The sequence below is a fragment of the Pleurodeles waltl genome, chromosome 3_1 (assembly GCF_031143425.1).
Source record: "Pleurodeles waltl isolate 20211129_DDA chromosome 3_1, aPleWal1.hap1.20221129, whole genome shotgun sequence".
NCBI lineage: Eukaryota > Metazoa > Chordata > Amphibia > Caudata > Salamandridae > Pleurodeles > Pleurodeles waltl.
The window spans coordinates 186,542,885-186,565,823 of NC_090440.1; the positions used below are offsets into that span (position 1 = coordinate 186,542,885).

The 22,939-nt window shown below is 44.5% G+C and overlaps 1 protein-coding gene across 1 annotated transcript in view; it reads right to left on the reverse strand.

The window, feature by feature from the left end:
* SCAMP2 (secretory carrier membrane protein 2) overlaps window positions 1–22,939 on the reverse strand; it is a 173,325-nt gene that overhangs the window by 65,033 nt on the left and 85,353 nt on the right. The window lies entirely within an intron of this gene.

Below are 22,939 nucleotides of genomic sequence, written 5' to 3' on the forward strand. Positions count from 1 at the left end.
GGTGTGGTAGCACACTGCAATTACAGACAAAAAATGTTCAATTGAAACAGCCATCAACATTTGCACACACATACAGTTTTACTAATAAAACTATATAGTGCACAGACGAAAACATGTGGCAGTTGCATCACCTTGTGTAATGATTTGGTCACATTAAAATATTTGTTTCCAACACACTTCAGAGATAAAAAATGTGCTTCATTTGTGTTCCTAAATCAGATACATTCCAAAATATTTACACAGTTCATTTAAATGTTATTGTGTGCTATAAGAAAATTCTTTCCTACTCCCAGTATCCAGCAAGATTTGTCACATACATCCTCAACACTTTGATGTCAGGGAAGGATTGCGAACCCTATGGGAGACATGGTGGAGGTGGCACATATGAAGAGTGGCACCGGGGGGAGTGGGTTGAGGATGATGTGCAGGAAGTGGGCTAGTGACACTGTCCAAGTGCTTTCTGTGCTTAGGAGGAGGTGTGGGTTCCAAGACAACCTGCTCCTCAAATGTCAGTTTCCTATTTCCTTGGGACTGTGTCGTGCGCCTTGGGTGGCAGCTCTGTAGAGATCCTCCTAGTCACCTGATGGATAAACAGTTGCTTTTGGCATGCATAGAGTTCTGAAGAATCAGCTGTTTCAAGTCATCGGATCCTGCCAATGAGTGACTCCATGTTGAATGACTCTTCAGGGGCAAGTACATTTTCTGTGCCGTAACTTCCCTCAATGCTGAAGGCGGCTTCGGAGATGAGCCAGTATAGTCATTGGTAGCACAGCCAATGGGGTTGTTGGCACCGAGGACGACCAGGGCTTGTGGTAAGACTTTGATGCCAGAGCAGGGAGCGGTATCGGCTCCAAGGCCTTTTGACGATGCTGACCATGGTCAGATGACAGTAGTGGGCTGGAACCCTGCTGATGACTCTATGGGCTCAACACCAGACACCTGCTGAGGCATTGCTCTGCCTGTACATGGTATCGGTGTGCACCCACGTGGTGCAATGCTGTATTCACAGTGAAGTCTTTGGATGCTGCTGGGCACCTGAGTCCTGTGGCTCCTTGTATTCAACTCTGATTGAGAGCTGATCTCATAATGGAGCTGATGTGAATGCGCATCACCAACAATAGAAGGAGTCACTATACCTCATTGCTTGCAATACTTTTTTAAAGAAAAAAAGTTGTAAACGGCTGAGCCCAACACTAGAAGGCAGGAGTATGCAGAGCATGTGTGTATCTACAGCCACACATGCCACAGACATTACATTTTGCCATCCTTCTAGGAAATATGTGACCCAGCCTCCCACAGGGTGATCACATGTGCTAGGGGTAAACTAAAGTTGCTCGGAGGTGGTTGCTGCAGAGGCAGGGGACTGGGAGGCTCTCTGTCTCTGAGGGTCTGGATGTTGTCTACTGCATCCTCCGCTCTGAAAGGATTAGGGAGCCTGCTGCTAGGGTGGTGGGCTTTGGTGTTGCCTGTATGCCAAACTCTTGGCAAAGCCTCGTAAAGGGCAAATCTGAAGTAGATACCGCTTCACCGACGACAAGCTGTGGCTCTGCTTTCTTTGAAGCGATCCAACACAGAATCTGCCTTCTCGACAAACAGGTGAGAACTGTCAAAAGACATATTCATAAGTGATGCCTGCAGGTCACCAGAGAAGATCGTGGACCTCACATAGTGTGGTGCCGAAGCAGTCAGTAGTGTCGAGCCCAGAGAGGATATATGGCATCCTGACCATCCATGATGGTTTAAAACAAAATTGGCTTGAATTCCACAGGGACCACCAGCAAGAATTCTCCAACCAGGTCCCATAAAGCATGTGTATAATTCCCTAACAAGCAGCTGGCAGTGAGTGACTGGATGGCTAGGCTAGCCAAGGAAAATATCTGCTGTCCAAGTCTCAAAACATTTCCACTCTATCAGGAGGAGTTCCCAGAAATGAGTTGGGGTTTTCCGTACTGGTAGAAATTGAACCACTAAACTGTTTGGTGCAGGGAACTGCGTCAAAAAATCTTGGTCACCTGGAGCCAGTCTGTAGTGTCTGGCAACTTGCCTGTTACGTGGAGGACAGGAACAGGGCTTAGTTAGGAGCACATGAGGGTGTCACCCAGGGCTTCATTAAATGGAAGTAATGGTTCAGATGATGTTTGTCCTGGCTGCAAACAAGGGGGGGGGGGGGGGGGCACAAGTCAGTATCTGGGAAAGTGTTTAACCCACTAGTATCCTGCAAATCTAGATATAAATTCTCATCATCATAATGCTTGGGTAAATACTCCCCTTCATCACTACTGTCATCTCCAAAAGCTGGTTGGCTCTGATCAATTTCAGAAACAAAATGTTTCTTCAGTAGGTTTAAGACAAAGGCCTGGTTTCTGTTGAGTAGGAATGAACTGGGGTTGGGTGCATTGGTAAAGTGTCAATACACGGTCTTGGTCAGGGGTCGAGACGGAATCTGTTCTGGGTCAGAGAAACCTATAGGGACAGAGTCATCCTTCGGCACCAAGATCGATGTTGCAGGGACTGGTGTGGATTTTGAACCAGAATGGAAGTTGTTCTCAGAGTCAAAGCAGAACCCAAAGTCGATTCTAGCAGCACAGATGGTGCAGAGGGCAAACCTTCGTACAGGTATCCAGACTAGAGGCATCCAGGGATCCTTGGTGCCAGGTTGCATCCCAGAGGGCGCCAGAAGGATGTAAAAAGTTCGCAACAAGACCTTTCTAAAGTCCTCAATCTGTTGTTACATTGCCAATCGACCCAGAGACGTGGGGTGCATTGGAATCGGCTGCAGAAGCAGCTCTCCGGGTGACGAGTGGTCCAAAAAACAAGACCACAAGGCACCCCGACTTGCTCATGACTTCTCAGGTTGAAAGTGGCATGATAAAATATGTTACTTACATGTAACTCTTGTTGTACAATATTGGAGCATCTTTCATAGATACACATGCTTCAATCATCCCCGTTGTGAGGTGGGAGTCCCACTGTATATTCTGAAGCAGCAGAAATAATTAACCTAGCTTACAATGGCAAAATACATTGATTTTAATAGCTTATCCACATCATTTACAAAGTACCAAACTCTAGCCATTCAGGCAACAGCACAGTTTAGAACACGCCCAGCAGACACATCTTCCCTCAAATGTTCAAGCATTAGTGTGAGCTGATAGTAAATGCCAAGAAGGAGAAACTCTAAGGAGAGGAGGGTGGGTCACATGTGAATCGATGAATTATTCCAGTACTGGTGAATAAGAGTTACAGGCAAGACATTTTTTTCTCCAGTACCGGAGTATCTTTCATGGATGTACATGCATGAATCAGAAAAACAAGCAGTTATAAGGATGTTACTTACCCTGTAAGCATCTGTTCGTGGTATGTAGTGCTGTAGATTCACATGCTCTGCATACTTCTGCCATCTAGTGTTGGATCCGGATGTGTACAAGTTGTTTTTCTTCGAAGAGTCGTGAGAGTCACAAGGTAAAGAGATCCCTCCTCTTGGTGATACTGTGCAGGGCACTGATTCCATCGTTAAGATTGTTTTCCCACAGTCGGGTGAGAATGGAGTCTAAGTGTAGTGTAAAAATGAGATTCCATGCATATGAAGTGTAATAAAATGCTGCAACAGCCACATGTGCCCAGGGAGGTGGGCGGGCGCATGTGAATCTACAGCACTACATGCCACAAACAGATGCTTACAGAGTAAGTAACATAATGCGTTCAAAGGCATGTGTGACTGTAGAGACACATGCTCTGCACAGACTGTAAAGCAGTGCCCTCCCAAAACCGGTGGCCAACCTGTGGGTGTTAATGTGGTCTGAAAAACAGTACAGAGCACAACTTGTCCAACATTTGGTTGTTGCCATGCAAAAACATACACACAATAACATTTAGTAAATGTGTGTAGATTTGAACATGTGGCGGCTTTGCAGAAGTCAGCTATTGGTATGTTACCCAAAAAAACCACAGATGCACCTATTTTACAAGGTGTTTGTGCTCTAAGAGGTATGGGTAGAACTCTTAGCTTTAGCATAGTATGTTTGGATACATTTAATTACCCATCTTGATAAACCTGCTTTATATATGGCCTTCCCTACATGTGGAGGTGAGAAAGCAACAAAGAGTGTTTTAGTTTTACTAAAGTCTTTAGTACTCTCAATATAGTACATTAATGCTCTTTTATCATCCAGCGTATGTAGAGCTCTTTCTGCAACTAAATCAGGTTGAGCAAAGAAAGCCGGTAACTCAACTGACTGGTTAAGGTGAAAAGAAGAAACAACCTTTGGAAGAAATGTTGGGTTGGTACGAAGGACTACCCCATCCTTTTGTATTTCGAAGAAGGGTTCTTCTAAGGTTAATGCCTGAAGCTCACTCACATGTCTAAGTGAAGTGATTGCTAACACAAAAGCTACCTTCCAAGACCGAAACTGAAATGGATAGATGTAAGGGTTCAAATGGCAGTCCCATAAGTCTGGTAAGTACAATGTTAAGATTCTATATTGGTGCTAGAGGTACCGTAGGTAAAATTGCTGTTAAGACCTTCCATAAATGCTTTAATAACAGGAATCTTCAACAATAAATGTTGTCTTGTTGTGGATACGCTGCTACTGCTGCAAGGTGCAGTCCTATTTAATTGCATGCTAACCCACAAGTTTGTAAATGTAGTAAAAAGCAAACAATATTTTGAATAGTAGCATTAAAACAAATCAATGTGTTTGTTTTGACAATAAACAACTAACCTTTTTCATTTAGCAGCACAGAATGCTAAGGTTGTGGGTTTGCGCGCTTCCTTAAGAATGGTCATGCAATATGGAGGCAATTGTGAGTATCCAAACTCTATGACCTTAGGAGCCAAATTGCAAGGTTGAGTTCTTTGAGATTTGGGTGTCTGGTTTCTCCACGGTTCTGTGTGAGAAGGTCTGGGCAGAGGAGAAGTTCTTGTGTGAAACTACTGAAAGTTTGTAAACCATGGCTGTCATGCCCAAGTGGGAGCCACCAAAATGGGTGTGAGAGAAGTCTCCCTGAGCTCCCGCACCACAAAGAGAAGGAGAGGGAGAGGCGGAAAAGCGTAGGCAAATATGCCTGACCAATTCATCCATACAGCATTGCTCTTGGATCAAGGGTGTGGGAGCCTGGAGGCGCAGTTTGGGCATTTTGAGTTGTTTGCTGTTACAAACAGATCTATTTGTGGAAATCCCCACCAATGGAAGGACTTGACGGTGGAGTTCCCATTCGTGGACTTGTTGCTGCATCCTGCTGAGTAGATCGGCAAGGTTGTTGTTTGTCCACTGGAGGTGCTCCGCTAGCAACTGAATGTGATGGCGAATTGCCTAATGCAAGACTGTCTGGACTAGATTAAACAACTGTGGAGAGTGTGTTGTTCCCACCCCTCATCCCCCCCCCTTTTCTCCAAACAAAACATGGCTGTTGTGTTGTCCGTCAGGCCTAACACAATCATACCTTGGAGGTGAACCAGAAAAGCTTTGCATGCTAGACGAATGGCTTTTAGCTCCAAGTAATTGATGGGTACAGCTTGATGTTTCGTGTCCCAAAGACCTTGTATTGAGAAACTGTGTAGATGGTCACCCCAACCTGTGAGGGATGCGTCAGCTGTGAGAGTGATCTGGGGAACAATGTCTAGAAACGGCTGTCCTTTTGTCAGATTCCACCATGGCAGAGAACAGTGCATGCAGCTGTCTACCAACACTAGATTGTGTAACTTACCCTGTGCTTGAGACCATTGAGTCGCCAGACACTCCTGCAGAGGACGCATACGTAGGCATGCATATGTCACCATTGCAATACAAGATGCCATAATCCCTAGAATTCTCTGAACTGTTCGTACTGAACTGTGCTGGTTGGGGAGTATTTGACTCAAGAGAGTTCTTATATTGCAAATCCTGAGAGCATTGGGGTAGGCTAACCCTAACTGAGTGTTTAGAACAACTCCTAGATAGGGCTGTATCTGAGATGGCTGGAGGTGAGATGTTTGTATGTTGATGGTAAACCCTAGGTGGTCAAGGAGATGAATGGTTGTTTGTGTATGGTGAAGACACTGCTGGATTAAACTGGACTTGATATGTGAATCGTCCAGATATGGGAAGACATGAATACTTTGTCTGCGTAGATGTGCTGCGACTAATGTGAGGCATTTTGTGGAAACACGAGGTGCAGTTGTTACTCCGGAAAGGAGTACCTTGTACTGGTAATGCCTGTTTTGTATGACGAATCTGAGATATTTCTTGTGTGTTGGATGTATTGTGATGTGAAAATAAGCACCCTTTAGATCTAGAGCAGACATGAAGTCTCCTTGTTGTAATAGTGGTATTACATCTTGGAGAGTGACCATATGAAAGTGTTCTGACAGAATGTAATGGTTTAGTGGTCTGAGATCTAGAATTGGGCGAAGGGAGCCATCCTTATTGGGAATAAGTATAGGGTATATACCCCTGTTCCTTTTTGATGAATGGAAACTAAATCTATTGATCCTTTCTGAAGGAGAGCTTGTACTTCTTGATTTAACACTTGTAAATGCTCTACAGAGAGTTTGTGCTTCCTGAATGGTATGTTTGGAAGGGCGTCTCTAGGCAATAACCATGTTGGATAATATCCAACACCCACTGGTCTGTTGTTATGTTTTGCTGTATTGTTGTAGGCGTCTCCCGACAGGTGTTGTGTGATCGGGGGGAATTAGAAGAGAGTCATTGCTTTGAAGTGGAAGAGGAAGGTATGTGTGGAGACACCTCCTCCTCGACCCTTGGAGTTGTTTCCCCTATAGGAGTCTCTATAAAATCCTCTAGAAGGGGATGTGGAGTGTTGTTTCCTGAAAGAGGTAGAGGAGTCTGATGTTGTCTGCTTATTGCTCTGTTTGAAGGCAGGTTTACAAAAGGAGCATCAATTACCAGGAGTTTGAAGGGCTCCCATAGGCTTTGCAACATCAGCGTCCTTTATTTTCTCCAACGCTGGGCCCACCTCTGGACCAAACAGGTGTTCCTGGTCAAAACGGGAACTAAGCAGTGTTTGTTGAACCTCAGGTTTAAAACCGGATATAACCATGCATGTCATTGTAATAAGACACTAGTGTTTATACCCCTTGCAGCTGTATCTGCTGCGTCAAGAGCACATCTAATAGAGTCATTAGATAATAACTTGCCCTCTTGTACAAGCTGATGTCCTTTCTTCTTAAACTCTTCTGGGAGACGCTGAATAAGATCTTCCATCTTATCCCAGGGTGCTCTATCGTATCTTGCCAACAGTCCTTGGGTGTAGGCAATTCTCCAGTGATTGCCTGCTTGAACGCCCACCCTTTTGCCTGATGCACCAATAAGTTTTGACTCCTTGTCTGGAGGAGGTGCATCCCTGGAAGTTTGGGAATAAGCTTGTTTACAAGCATTTGAAACAACCAGGGAGTCTGGAGGAACGTGTCCTCTAATATAAGCAGGATCTGAAGGGGCTGTCTTGTATTATTATTTTTTTCCCCATCAACTGTAGGCATAATTATTCGTTCACAGACAGGGTCTTTAAAAATTTCACCTGCATGCCGTATTATACCCTTTAGCATGGGCAGATACTTATATGCCCTAGTGGTGGAGGAGAGGGTTTTGAATAGGAAATCATCTTCTATAGGGTCCTTTTGTAATGGGACCTAATGATATGCAGCCTCCCAGGCTACCAATTCAATGAAGGATGTGGTGTCATGTGGTGGAGATGGTTTAGCTGGGTATAAATCTGGCTCTGTATCCTCTGGTGGGTCAATGTCGTAAGAGTCCTAAGGGTCTAATGATGGCTGTTGTGAGTCAAGATTCTCCCCCTGACCTTCTACATAGGATTGTAGAAATCCTAGTGGAGTTCCCCCTATTATTATTGTACAGTCTCAGAGCCTGAATGAAGTGGTGAAGTAGGTGGAGGTGGAGAAAGGGGTGGTAAAGATGGAGGTATTGGACAGGTGGCCATGTCCTTTCTCTTTATTATGTGAGTAGATGTCTGTACATCAATAGCCTCCTCAAATTAAGCCTGACGTTTCGAATAAGATGGTTTTGCAAGGATCTGACCAGTATTTGGCTGAATATGGATGGTCTTTAGTTTTGGATCAAGCTTCTCCGCCATAGTTTGTTAAAAAAAAAAAAAAAAAAAAAAAAAGGCTCCAGTGCTGAAAAAGTCATTGCCGAAATGGTCGGTGCTGATGTTGTCGGAGCCGAAGACAGCTTTGGTTGGGTCAAAGCCGAAACCGTCTGAGCCAGTTTACGGGTGGAGTCTTCAGGCTTGGCCTTCAGTGTGAAACGAAGACTGGGCATCCTTGGAAATTGTTTGGTGCCAACCTTGGCCCAACAGCAGTGGTGGCCCGGTAGCCTTATGTTCGGTCGAAGCAGGATGTTTTTGGCAGGTGTAATATGGGCTTTTGTACTCACTGCATGTTGCGCCGATGGAACTCCTTGTGTCTGCATGCTGGTTTCATTCTCAGAGTTGGATTCAGGGACTGGAGTTGAATAAGGTCTCCTTTTCTGCCGCAGAAGCTTCATGGAACTCTTACTTTGGCTCGATGCCTTGGAGACTGAAGATGTCCGGTGTCTCTTCTAATTCTTTTCACTGCATTTTTTTCCAACGCACCTAACGATAGACAGGCCTCACAACTTTCTTTGTTGTGACCAGGCGATAAGCAGAGATTGCAAATGGAGAGGAGGTCTTCGTGGGGGTACTTGGAGTGACATCTGGGACAAAATGGAAAAGGTTTCCATTCCATCAGCAGCGCATTTCTTATGCATACCGAGGTATGAAATGGTGACCCAAAGGCTGGGAACGAAAGTCGCCGACCCGACGAAGGGAGATTTGCTTCCTGTGTTCGCTGTATGTGAATGGAATGTAAATAAAACAATACCGATGAGTATGGGATTGTAAGTTGTTCAGAATGGAGCCCAAAGCGGTCTTGAACTGGAGTACCGAACAACACGTCCGAACTCGATGGCAGAAAAGAAAACAATCCAACAATGGAGTCGATGCCCATGTGCAGCATCACCAAGCAGAGGAGTCACTTTACCTAGTGACTCTCACAACTTCTTCAAAGAAAAACAACTTGTACACATCCAAACCCAACACTAGATGGCAGAAGTGTGCAGAGCATGTGTATCTACAGTCACATATGCCATCGAAAGCATGTTTAATAATGAAAATGTCACTTACCCAGTGTACATCTGTTCGTGGCATCAGTCGCAGTAGATTCGCATGTTCTGCAATAGCTCGCCATCTGGTGTTGGGCCGGAGTGTTACAAGTTGTTTTTCTTCGAAGAAGTCTTTCGAGTCACGGGACCGAGTGACTCCTCCTTTTGTCTCCATTGCGCATGGGCGTCGACTCCATCCTCGATTGTTTTTCCCCGCAGAGGGTGAGGTAGGAGTTGAATTGTAGTAATAGTGCCCATGCAATGGAGTGACTAAGTATGCACTTATTTAAGGTTGAGATGATACATATATAAATAATTGAAGGTAACTTCCAAACTGCTACAGGCTCCCGGGGAGGCGGGTGGGCACATGCGAATCTACTGCGACTGATGCCACGAACAGATGTACACTGGGTAAGTGACATTTTCAGTTCGATGGCATCTGTCGCTGTAGATACGCATGTTCTGCAATAGACTAGTAAGCAGTTATTTCCCCAAAAGCGGTGGATCAGCCTGTAGGAGTGGAAGTAGTCTGAAATAATGTCCTTAATACAGCTTGACCTACTGTGGCTTGTTGTGCGGATAACACGTCTACACAGTAGTGCTTGGTGAATGTGTGAGGCGTAGACCATGTGGCTGCCTTACATATTTCTTGCATTGGGATGTTTCCTAGAAAGGCCATGGTAGCACCTTTTTTTCTGGTTGAGTGTGCCCTTGGTGTAATGGGCAGCTGTCGTTTAGCTTTAAGGTAGCAGATTTGGATGCATTTAACTATCCATCTGGCTATACCTTGTTTTGAAATTGGGTTTCCTGCATGAGGTTTTTGAAATGCAATAAAGAGTTGTTTAGTCTTTCTGATGTTCTTTGTTCTGTCAATGTAATACATTAATGCTCTTTTGACATCTAATGTATGTAGTGCCCTTTCAGCTACGGTATCTGGCTGTGGAAAGAACACCGGAAGTTCCACTGTTTGATTTAGATGGAACGGTGAAATAACCTTTGGCAAAAATTTAGGATTGGTCCTTAGGACGACTTTATTTTTGTGTAGTTGTATAAAAGGTTCCTGTATAGTAAACGCCTGAATCTCGCTTACTCTTCTCAGGGAAGTAATGGCGATGAGAAATGCCACCTTCCAGGTTAGGAACTGTATGTCGCAGGAGTGCATGGGTTCAAAAGGTGGACCCATAAGTCTAGTTAGGACAACATTTAGGTTCCATGAAGGAACAGGTAGTGTTCTTGGTGGTATAATTCTCCTAAGGCCCTCCATGAATGCTTTAATGACTGGTATTTTATATAGGGAAGTTGAATAGGTAGTCTGCAGGTATGCAGATATTGCTGCAAGGTGAATCTTAATGGAAGAGAAAGCTAGGTTAGATTTTTGTAAGTGAAGCAAGTAACCCACTACATGTTCTGGAGTTGTGTGTAATGGTTGTATTTGATTAATATGGCAGTAGCAAACAAACCTCTTCCATTTACTTGCATAGCAGTGCCTGGTGGATGGCCTTCTTGCTTGTTTTATGACTTCCATACATTCTTGGGTAAGTTGTAAGTGCCCGAATTCTAGGATTTCAGGAGCCAGATTGCTAGATTCAGCGATGCTGGATCTGGGTGTCTGATCTTTTGGTTGTGCTGTGTCAACAGATCTGGCCTGTTGGGCAATTTGATGCAGGGTACCACTGATAGGTCTAGCAGCGTTGTGTACCAGGGTTGCCTTGCCCAAGTTGGTGCTATCAATATGAGTTTGAGTTTGCTTTGACTGAGTTTGTTTACCAGGTAAGGAAGGAGAGGGAGAGGAGGAAAAGCGTAAGCAAATATCCCTGACCAGTTCATCCATAGGGCATTGCCTTGGGATTGTTTGTGTGGGTATCTGGATGCGAAGTTTTGGCATTTTGCGTTCTCCCTTGTCGCAAACAAGTCTATCTGAGGTGTTCCCCAGAGTTTGAAATAAGTGTTCAGTATTTGGGGGTGAATTTCCCATTCGTGGACCTGTTGGTGATCTCGAGAGAGATTGTCTGCGAGTTGATTTTGTATCCCTGGTATAAACTGTGCAATTAGGCGAATTTGGTTGTGAATTGCCCAATGCCAAATTTTTTGTGCTAACATGCTTAACTGCGTGGAGTGCGTCCCTCCCTGCTTGTTTAGATAAAACATTGTTGTCATGTTGTCTGTTTTGACGAGAATGTATTTGTGAACTATTATTGGTTGGAAAGCTTTTAGTGCTTGAAAAACTGCAAGAAGTTCTAGGTGATTGATATGCAGTTTTGTTTGATGTACGTTCCATTGTCCTTGTATGCTGTGTTGATCGAGGTGTGCTCCCCACCCTGTCATGGAAGCATCTGTTGTTATTACGTATTGTGGCACTGGGTCTTGAAAAGGCCGCCCCTTGTTTAAATTTATGTTGTTCCACCACAGAAGCGAGAGGTAAGTTTGGCGGTCTATTAACACCAGATCTAGAAGGTGACCCTGTGCTTGAGACCACTGTGATGCTAGGCATTGTTGTAAGGGCCTCATGTGCAGTCTTGCGTTTGGGACAATGGCTATGCATGATGACATCATGCCTAGGAGTTGTAATACCATCTTTGCTTGTATCTTTTGTGTTGGATACATGCGTTGTATGATGGTGTTGAAATTTTGAATTCTTTGTGGACTTGGAGTGGCTACTCCCTTTGATGTGTCTATTATGGCTCCCAGGTATTGTTGTACCTTGCGTGGCCGAATCTTGGATTTTGTGAAATTGACGGTGAACCCTAGTTTGAAGAGGGTTTGTATGATATGATTTGTGTGATTTGAGCACTCTATTAACGAATGGGCCTTGATTAGCCAGTCGTCTAGATATGGGAACACATGTATTTGCTGCCTTCTGATGTGTGCAGCGACTACCGCTAGACATTTGGTAAAGACTCTTGGTGCGGTTGTTAATCCGAAAGGCAGTACCTTGAATTGGTAATGTATTCCTTTGAATACAAACCTTAGGTATTTCCTGTGCGATGGGTGAATTGGTATATGGAAATAAGCATCCTTGAGGTCTAAAGTTGCCATGTAGTCGTGCAGCTTTAGCAATGGCAATACTTCTTGTAGTGTGACCATGTGGAAGTGGTCTGATTTGATGAAAGTGTTGACTACTCTGAGGTCTAGGATTGGTCTCAGTGTTTTGTCCTTCTTTGGTATCAGAAAGTACAGTGAGTAAACTCCTGTGTTTATTTGTGTGTTTGGCACTAATTCGATTGCATTCTTTTGCAATAGTGCCTGCACTTCTATCTCTAGGAGATTGGAATGGTGTGTTGTTAAATTTTGTGCTTTTGGTGGTATGTTTGGAGGGAACTGTAGAAATTCTATGCAGTAACCATGTTGGATAATTGCTAGAACCCAAGTGTCTGTAGTGATTTTCTCCCATGCTCTGTAATAATGACCTATTCGTCCCCCCACTGGTGTTGTGTGGAGGGGGTGAGTGACATGTGAGTCACTGTTTAGTAGTAGGGGTTTTGGGGCTTTGGAATCTTCCTCTATTTCTAGGGAATTGCCCTCCTCTATATTGTCCCCGAAAACCTCCTCTATACTGTCCTTGGTAACTGGACGGTGTGGCTTGTGAGGTGCTGGCTTGTGTGCTTTGACCCCGAAACCCCCCTCGAAAGGGCGGTTTACGGAATGAGCTGTAATTCCCTCTGCTCTGCGGGGAGTAGAGTGCGCCCATGGCTTTGGCAGTGTCCGTATCTTTTTTGAGTTTCTCAATCGCTGTGTCCACTTCTGGACCGAACAGTTCTTTTTCATTAAAAGGCATATTGAGAACTGCTTGTTGAATCTCTGGTTTAAATCCAGACGTTCGGAGCCATGCATGCCTTCTGATAGTTACAGATGTATTAATTGTCCGTGCAGCTGTATCTGCAGCGTCCATGGAGGAGCGGATCTGGTTGTTGGAGATGGCCTGTCCCTCCTCAACCACTTGTTTTGCCCTATTTTGGAAGTCTTTGGGCAGATGTTCAATGAGATGTTGCATCTCGTCCCAGTGGGCTCTGTCATAGCGCGCAAGTAGTGCCTGGGAGTTCGCGATGCGCCACTGGTTTGCAGCTTGTGCTGCGACTCTTTTACCAGCTGCATCAAACTTGCGGCTTTCTTTATCTGGGGGTGGTGCATCTCCAGATGTGTGAGAGTTGGCCCTTTTCCTAGCTGCTCCTACAACAACAGAGTCTGGTGGCAGCTGTGTTGTGATGAAAGCCGGGTCTGTAGGAGGCGGCTTATACTTTTTTTCCACCCTTGGTGTGATTGCCCTACTTTTGACCGGGTCCTTAAATATGTCTTTTGCGTGCCGGAGCATACCAGGGAGCATAGGCAGGCTTTGGTAGGAGCTGTGGGTGGAGGAGAGTGTGTTGAACAGGAAATCATCCTCGACCTGTTCTGAGTGGAGGCTTACGTTGTGAAATTGTGCTGCTCTAGCCACCACCTGAGAGTACGCGGTGCTGTCTTCTGGTGGAGATGGTTTTGTAGGGTATGCCTCTGGGCTGTTATCTGACACTGGGGCGTCGTATAGGTCCCATGCGTCCTGGTCTTGGTCACCCTGGCTCATGGTGGTGTGAGCTGGGGAGTGTGATGGCGTTTGTGCTGGTGAAACGTTAATCACGGGCGGAGGAGAGGGTGGTGGTGTAACTCTTTTCACCACTTTTGGTTGTGGTGCTTGTTCCGTCTGGAACTCCAACCTTCTCTTTCTCCTAATGGGGGGAAGGGTGCTTATTTTTCCTGTCCCCTGCTGAATGAAGATACGCTTTTGCGTATGGTCCGCATCCGTTGCTTGTAGCTCTTCCTCAAACCTATGCTTCTGCATTTGGGAGGTTAGCGAGTGCTCTTCTGTATAAGAGCCTGAAGCTGGGTCGCTTGCAGTTTGTTTCGGCGTCGAAACTGTGTCTGCGTGTTTTTTCGGCTCCGAGGTGACTTTTTTCCTTTTCGGGGCCGAAACCTCTCGGCGTCGATCTGTTTCGGTGCCGCTGTCTCGGCGTCGAGCCGTGTCCACACCGGCATCTCGGTGTCGAGGCTTGTCTCCAGCACTTTCTCGGTCCCGAGAAGGCTGCGTGCCGGTGTCTCGACCGGAGTCGGACGATCTCGGCACTGTTTGGGCCTTTTTCGGTGCTGACGGTCGGTCACCGATTTTATGGGTTGAGCCATGGCCTGATGGCAGTGGCGTCCCCTGGGCCTTGTAAATGTTTCTTTGTGTGGTTTTCGACGTCTTACTCACGGTTTGTGTATCGTCGAATCCTTCGGAGTCTGAGTCTTGGATCGAGAAGGTACCTTCCTCTTCCTGTTCCTCGAACTCCCGTCGGGCTGTCGGTGCGGACGCCATTTGAAGTCTTCTGGCTCGACGGTCTCGGAGTGTTTTTCTGGACCGGAACGCACGACAGGCCTCGCAGGTGTCTTCGCTGTGCTCAGGTGACAGGCACAGGTTGCAGACCAAGTGTTGGTCTGTGTAGGGGTATTTATTGTGGCATTTGGGGCAGAAACGGAACGGGGTCCGTTCCATCGGCGTTCTTCAGCACGCGGTCGGGCCGACCAGGCCCCGACGGAGGATCGAAAAATTACCCCGAAGGGCACCGGAGCTCTTCGATCTTCGATGCGGTGTTGAATGTAAGTATGCCGATCCCGAACGCAACAATACCGACGAAAATCTTCCGAAATTAACTATTTTTTCTGTTCCGAAACTCGGAGCGACAGGAACACGTCCGAACCCGATGGCGGAAAAAAAACAATCGAGGATGGAGTCGACGCCCATGCGCAATGGAGACAAAAGGAGGAGTCACTCGGTCCCGTGACTCGAAAGACTTCTTCGAAGAAAAACAACTTGTAACACTCCGGCCCAACACCAGATGGCGAGCTATTGCAGAACATGCGTATCTACAGCGACAGATGCCATCGAACAAGTATGTTACGAACAAAATAGAGGATGGTGGGGAAACACTTGTACTTTTATTAATACCAGTGTCACCTTTTCGGAAAAGATGCCGAAGTACTGCTTGTCTCACAGCTGCATCATTGCGGTGAGCCGCATCCAGACAGTAGTGTTGCATTAAAGGACGTCTGTTTTTTCAAGTTGCAGTACCGCACATTCCCTAGATAGGAACTCCAACGAATACAGCCGCCATTGTTGAAACTGCTCTTGTAGGATGCACCTTAGCCTTCTGATGCAAAGGCCTACCAGCCTTAGAATAGCATAATTGTATGGCTGTTGCAATCCATCCTGCTATGATGGCTTTAGTCACTGGACCTCCTTTGTTATGGTTTCCGTATGCCACAAATATCTGGTACATAGTGCAAAGATTTTTTGTACATTGGAAATAGAATTTCAAACATCTCTTTACATCAAAAGTATGTAAAGTTCTTTCAACAGGTGTTTGTGGATTTGGGAAGAAGGTCTGGAGCATAACTGGCTCATTGAGATGGAAATCTGTTGGAACTTTGGGTATGAACTTGTGATTAGTTTGAAGAATTACCGTATTGTCTTTGAATTGCAAAAAAGGATCCCTGATATTAAATGCCTGGAGCTCACTCAAACGTCTTGCGGAAGTCAGCACTAGTAGCAAAAAAACCTTCTATTTTAAAACTAGGCATCCGTCCTGTGAATAGGTTCAAAGGGTTTTTTCTTTATTTGTGATATAACTGTGTTAAGTTGCCATGATGGTGGAGGTGGCTGTATAAGGGGAGATACTCTGAAAAACTCTTTAAGAAATTATGTGATTAATCTGTTTGATCATAAAGAAGGAGATTCTGTGGTCCTTCTATATCTATAAATTACTGCCTGATGCACGCTAAAGGAAGAGTGCACCAGACCTACTGTGGTGAGAGAAAGGAGGTATGGTAAAATCTGTTCAGGAGGTGATGGAATAGGACGTACGTTTGAGTTTTGACACCATAAGCAAAAACGCTTCAATTTTCAACAATAAGTTTTATTTGTAGTATCAGCTTTGGCCCTCTCAAGAATATCACTGCACTACTCTGCGATATCTAGGTGTTGAAGCTCATTGTGTTCAGGAGCTATGCCAATAAATGCACAGAAGTCGGCTCTGGATGGAGGACTTGCCCATGGTTCATTGATAGCAAATCCTTCTGGGGCTTTAGCTAGATGTGGTTATCCTCTGACAACAGTAGGGGCTCTGTAAACCAGTGTTATCTGGGCCATCGTGGAGCAATAAGTATTAGCCAGCAGGGTTCCCTCTTCATTTTCCTGAGAAGTCTGGGAATAAGAGGGATTGGGGAAAAAGAGTAAGCATAGATCCCTGACCATCTTAACAAAAACGCATTCCCCCAAAACCCCTTTGAGGATCCCAGCTTACATAAAACCAGAATTTGTTGTTGTCTTGGGATACACAGAGATCCAGCTTTGGCTTGCTCTGTCATTGGAATATGGCGTTGAGAATGGATTGATTCAAATCCCATTTGTGACAAGTCTGTATTGTTCTGCTTAAGGTATCTGCCAAGTAGTAGTTGTTGGCTCCTGGGAGATGTTCCAGTCTTATGTTTACTTGATGCGCCAATGCCCATTTCCAGATGCTTTGTGCTTCCTGTGAAAGGGCTTACCAACATTGATTATCCCTGTTTTTTTGGTAAGAAAGCTTGGACGGCAAGTGTGATCTCTCTGAGCTACAGAAAGTTGGTATGATTCTTTCAGTGTATTAGACTCCATTTGACTTATATCTGAAGGTCCTGTAATTGGGCTACCGAGCCTTCTAGAGAAGAGTCTATTGTAATAACGTATTCCAAAATCGGGGAAAGCAATGTCAATCCTCATGAGAGATTGTCGGGATTTATCCACCAAGGAAGAGCTCTTTTCATTGCTGATGTGATCTGGATGATGTCGCCGAATGAGCCATCCACTTAAATCCATTGTGCGTCTAGTTCCCCCTTGAGAGGTCTCATTTTTTGATGATCATATGGAACTAGGAGATTAGCCAATGATATCATGCCAAAAAGAGATTGCACAAGACGAACTGAAGCGGACTGTTTTCTTAAAAGATTACTGGCCTATGCAGAGTTTTTCCTTTGTCTGTCTGTGGACAAGAATGTCTTGTCTTGCAATGTGCCTAGGGTTACTCCTAGAAAATGTATACTCATTGAGGAAGAGAGCAGAGACTTTTGATAGTCTACTGTGGAGTTTAAAACATCTCAAGGCATGTTGTTGTATCCAATGACATTTGGTGAAGGGACGGTGCCTTTATTAGCCAGTCGTCGAAATACAGAAAAAAAACGTTAAGGCCCTTTGCCACAGGTGCAAGACATTTTGGTAATACTCAGGAAGGGGACCGGAGACCAAATGGAAGCACTTCGAATTGATAGTGTGTGCCAGCTACTGTGAATCGGAGGAATCTGCGATGGCTGGGATGGACAGGAATATAGAAAAAGGCATCCTGAAGATCGAGACTTGTCATGAAATCTCCGTGATTGAGGAGGCTGAGAATTTCCTGGAAGGTAATCATACGAAAAGATTGCTATTTTTAGGTACTTGTTGAGGTTTCTGAGATCTAGAATGGGGCACCATTCTCCTGATTTCTTGATGACCAGCAAAAACAAGAGTAGAAGCCCACTCCTTTTTGTGAACGTGGGACCTCTTCTATGACCCCCTTGGCTAACATAGCCAACTCCCCCTTGTGAAGAAGATGGGAGATGAGAAGGCAAGGATTTTTAAAGGAAGAGTATAAAGTGGAATTTGGATGAACTCCAGGGTATGGCCATATGTGATGAGATCCAGGACCCATTTGTCCGTAGTGATCCTCCTCCATTGATGTTTGTAGTGTGAAATTTTTACTCCCACATGCTGGTGCTCTGTAGATGTTGTAACTGGCACTAAGACATTGCTACTGTTTCTTTCTAGAGTCTCTGGGTGAATCTGTTCCTCGGATGCTGTTTGGAGTACCCTGGTGCTGCTCGGTACGGTTGGTGCTGCTGATAGGAACATCGAAAGGGCTGGGGGTAGGACTGGTACGGCTGATATCTTTGGTATCCTCCTCAAAAAGAATATGTTCCTCACCCACAAACTCCACAAAGGTGTGTTTTTCAAAACTGAAGAGTTCCCAAGTACCTAGCAGTTTCAGTATCTGACTTGACTGCTTGCAAGGCATCATCAGTATGCTTAGCAAACAGAGCCTCGCCATCGCAAGGCATATCTAAAATCTTTGTCGGAACCTCAGGTCGAAACACTATAGCTTTGAGCCAGCCCTGATGTCTGAGAACCGCTGATCCTGCAGTGGAAGCATGTTTTATTTTATGTGGAATCCATCTTGTCACATTCACATTTTATGGCATTCAATGATGACAAAGGCCTGCAAAGTGTGTTTAGAATTGGGATGACTGCAGATAAACTAATGTACCCAGACAGACAGCTTGTAATACAAGGCTTGCCTAAAAGAGACACCTCATGCAACATGCATTGCTTCATCCGCCCAGCAACAGACATCTGAAAGTCCACATAGGTCTGGACAGGGGTTGTGAAAAAATTATTTTGTTGACGCCTTGGAAAGTCCCACCCATTTGACTAATGTGTAGGTCGCACTTGTGGTCATCTTGTATCATGCTGCCATCACAAAATGTTGGCGTTACTGTGATTGGTAAGGTGCCCAATATATGAGTAACACCATGCATCTTCTGATCAACATCACACCATGTATTTACCCATAGTGATGAAGAAATCACCTTTTACTGTATCCTGATTGGAGGATGTATTTGCACGCCTTCATGGTTTTCATGCATAAAAGTTCTGGCAGATGTTTATCTTATCAGACATGTTATTTCAAAACACATGGCCTCAAATTCATGAATAATACAGCTATGTACGAAACTTGACTTTGCCTATTTAGCCTCAACACTGCCAGCTGTCGGAATCCTATTAAAGCAATATCCATAGAGCAGTCTATTACTTGAGACGACGATCTTTCCCCCTTCTGCAGAATCTTTTTGTCTCTACTTTCTTGTGCTCTGGCAAGAAATCCAGATACGTGGCAACGTCCAACCACATCTGGCGATTGTATCTGCCCAGAACTGCCAAGGAATTTGTTCCCCGGACAGTCTTACCCAACACGCTGGAGAATCTTTTTCCAATATTATTAAAGCACCTGCCTTCTTTGTCAGGTGGGGTGCAGATTGGACTGGATGTGTTTCTTTCACTGGCGTTGAGCAGCTCGGGTAATTACCACGTCTGGCTTCGGATGTCCTATTAAACAAACAGGCAAGACTTCAGGAGTTTTATATTTTTTGTTGTGTTGTGGAAGAACTGCTGTGACAGTAGCTGGCGTTTTCATTATTTTAAGTCTTTCCTCCCAGATATAATCTATTATAGGAATTGTCCTTACTGTTTTTCTGGACTGCTCTTTAAAACACTGTACAGAAAACAATCAGATTGTTTAATCATAATTGGGAGTCGAAAAAGTATGGCTGCTCTTTCCATAAGTGTGTGGAACCCACCAATGTCTTCTGGCTGCAAATTCACCTGTTGTGGTACTGGAGGAGAAGGTGTTGGAATGAGGCAATCATCCTATTTGTTCGTTAAAGATTGGGTGACTCAAATGTCACCTTCCTTTGTATCTGCATCATATTAAAATGATGATGGATCATCCCGAGGAGGCATGGCAATGTGTGTCCTTGGAGTCCTCCTCTGAGTGGCTGGCGGTGGCATAGGTTCTGGTGACTGAGGTGCAGGAGCTGGTGCACCAAAAGGTTATGATTGCGTTCCTGCTGGTGCTGGAAAGCACTTGTAATAGTCCTGAAGCATGTTCTGTAAATCCTGGACTAAGGCAGCTGGAACCTGGACCATATCGTGAGGTGTTGAAGGAGCAAAGAGCTGGTACTGTTCCATGTACTGAAATGGATGTTCAATATATTGCTGGCCTCTGCAAACAGGTTCATAATAGTCCCCGTCATCATCTTTATCTTGATATTACATGGATCTCAGATGGGCTGTGAGCTGCACCAAATGGACCTTGTACATCGTCATCGGACTCCTCAACATATAGCAATTGGCTAAGGGGCAACGGTGACACCTTGCTAGGCGAGTTAAGTTCCGGATGCAGAATGACTAATGTAGACTGTAATCTCGTCGACGGTGGTGAAAATGTGGTCAAAATCAGCATGGGTGTCTTCTTAGGCTTTGTTTTTTAACAATGATAACTTTTCACCCATTTGTGTTGTTGATGGTCTCGTCGACTAGGTCTTTGTCAATGGTGTCATCATCATTGGTGTGGTTGTCACTGATGGTGCAGCCACAGTCGATGGTAAGTTTGTGGTCAACAAGGCAGTTGTCGTCATCGATGAGCCGGTCATCTTTGATGGCCCGATGGTCGATATCTTAATTTTCAATGCCATTGACGATAAAGTCAACGGAGTAACTGTTGTCAACAATGTTTTTCCAGTCAGTTTATGTTTCCCCAAAACTGGCTCAAAGAAGAACTTTGCAGGTTTTAATGGCATTATTATAGATGGTATAGCAGCCTCTGATTTAGATTCTCTTCATCCTCTCTCACTCATGCGAGGAGCCTTTTGGTGTTTCTTTTTTAAGGCTTTCCTGTGCCCCTGGGGTGACCCATGGTGTGACCTCTCTCCTTCTGGATTTTGGCTGCGAGGCAACAGAACTCTATGTTCCTCCTCAGAAACAGCAGCAGTTTAGCTTTAAGCTGCTGAAGCCAAAGCAAAAGTCTTCTTCCTCCATCTTTGAGTATCTTGGTATAGAAAGTCCTGTAGATTTTACAGTCTCTTACCTTGTGGGCTGAATGAAGGCAATAAATACATTCTTTATAAAGGTCTTTCGAATGCAGCATCTTCTTTCCACAGGTTCCACAAGGTGTAAAGTGTCCTTTCTTGAAGAGTTCTGTCCTACTGGAACACAGCTGAAGTAATCTGGTTATAACCAAATCTGAAGAACTGAGTAGAGCTCAGGAGACTCCCTCTCACATGACTTGCGGTAGAAAATCTGAGGGAAGATGCCTCTGCTGGAAGAGTTCTAAAGGGTCCTGTAGTCTGATTGGCTGGAGTTTGGTTCTTGGTAAACGATGTGGATAAGTTAATGTATTTTGTCACTGTAAGCTATGTTAATTGCTTCTACTGCTTTAGAATATACCATGGGACTCCCACCTCGACAACAGGGATGGTTCAAGCATGTGAATACATAAAAAATACTCTAATACTAGAGAACTGGAGGAAACCTGCTTGGTCTTCTTATTAATCCATTTTGATTTCAACTTACCAAAAGACTTAAACCTCAACTAAAAATTGTCACTGGCACGTCCTTGAGAGAAGAAAAAAGGTCATGCCCTGACGTTGAGAGGGATGTCTGAGAAATCTTTTGGCGTCTGGGGACTTACAGCTTCAAAGACCCAGACTGGCCACAGGTTCATATGGGCGCACACCTTGTAGGACTTGGAGTCATGCGCCAAAACCAAACATGAGGGGCAAACCTCATGGGGATCTGTCACAGACTTCTGGTTTCGACAGTCCATACCAGGCTTAAGCCCTCTAGCTTTAGAAGGGAACATAGTTCACTGCATACTGGAAAAAGAAATTGTGAAGAAAAAAAAAAAAAAACAATACTTAAGAAAAGCAACAAAGCTGTGAGCGAGCTCCGGAAATGAATACGAAGGCACAAAAAGAGAGGAACTGACATCAGCATGCAGGGGTGGCGTTTATATGCAGTTTTGGTTATCACTTCTGGGGAAGAACAGAGTCCATGTGGAGCTGCATGACACCACATACCGGCAAGCAGGAACATGCTATTTAAATCTTCAGCAGCTAGTCTGATGCCTGGCCCTATTCTAAAGGTGAGGAATCTGCCCTTAGAAGTACATATCAAAATGTTTCCTTCACAATAGGTAGGAAATTTCCACCTCTCTTATTTACAGGCTTGATTTTAACATTAGAGTAGTTACTAAATGTTTATTCTTGGGGTACCACGTTCCATTTCACATGCTTTAATTTTGTTACATTTTACTGTGGTTTCAGAATGTTTTTTTTTCCAAAGGGTAAACCCCCTGGCTTGACTGCTGTCATAGTCAGAAATGTCAAATTATTATGCAGTCCTGTCATGTTGTGTGTTGGTGCACTGCCCTCATCTTTGACAATACTTTACAGTTGACTTTCCATAGTTAAAATAAAATGCACATGTGACATATATCAATGCTAGAGTACTGTCAGTATGGGAGGTTAACTGTTTTCTCATGTGTTGTCTGATTCACCGCCAAAGAAGGGTAGATTATACAGTTTGTTGTACAATACACAGCTGCAAGCATCATAGAGATATCATTCAAGGGTATGGTCAGAACAATCAATAGCATGTAGAGAACGTTCATATTTAGCTTTCATTCACAAGCATATCCACAATAGACAGATTGCATCTCTCAATCCACAAGGTGGATGCGAACATGCGAATGGAAGTGAAGCTCAACTCTAACAAATGATCAGGAATGTTTAACAAGATCCAGGGTGTACCCAAGATTGGACCAGGTAAGATACTTATACATATGATGCTGAGCATCATATTGCTGTAACTGGAGTGGGACGCACAACAGAGGAAGTACAATAGATCAGTGAAGATAACAGGATTTCATGACGCTGGAAATGCTTAAGTTCAAAAGATCACTTATCAGCTGCCCTTCGGCAAACAGAATAGAATATTAAGAGGTAAGATATAATGGCAATTTAACGATCTGATGACTACAAGCATAGGTAAGATCATTATAAGCAAATAATGCACAGGTGCTGTGCATTCAATCTAGTATTCAAGAGGGCACAAAATAACAGATGATAACAATGCCTGAATGGATACAGAATGAATCACTGATTGAAAG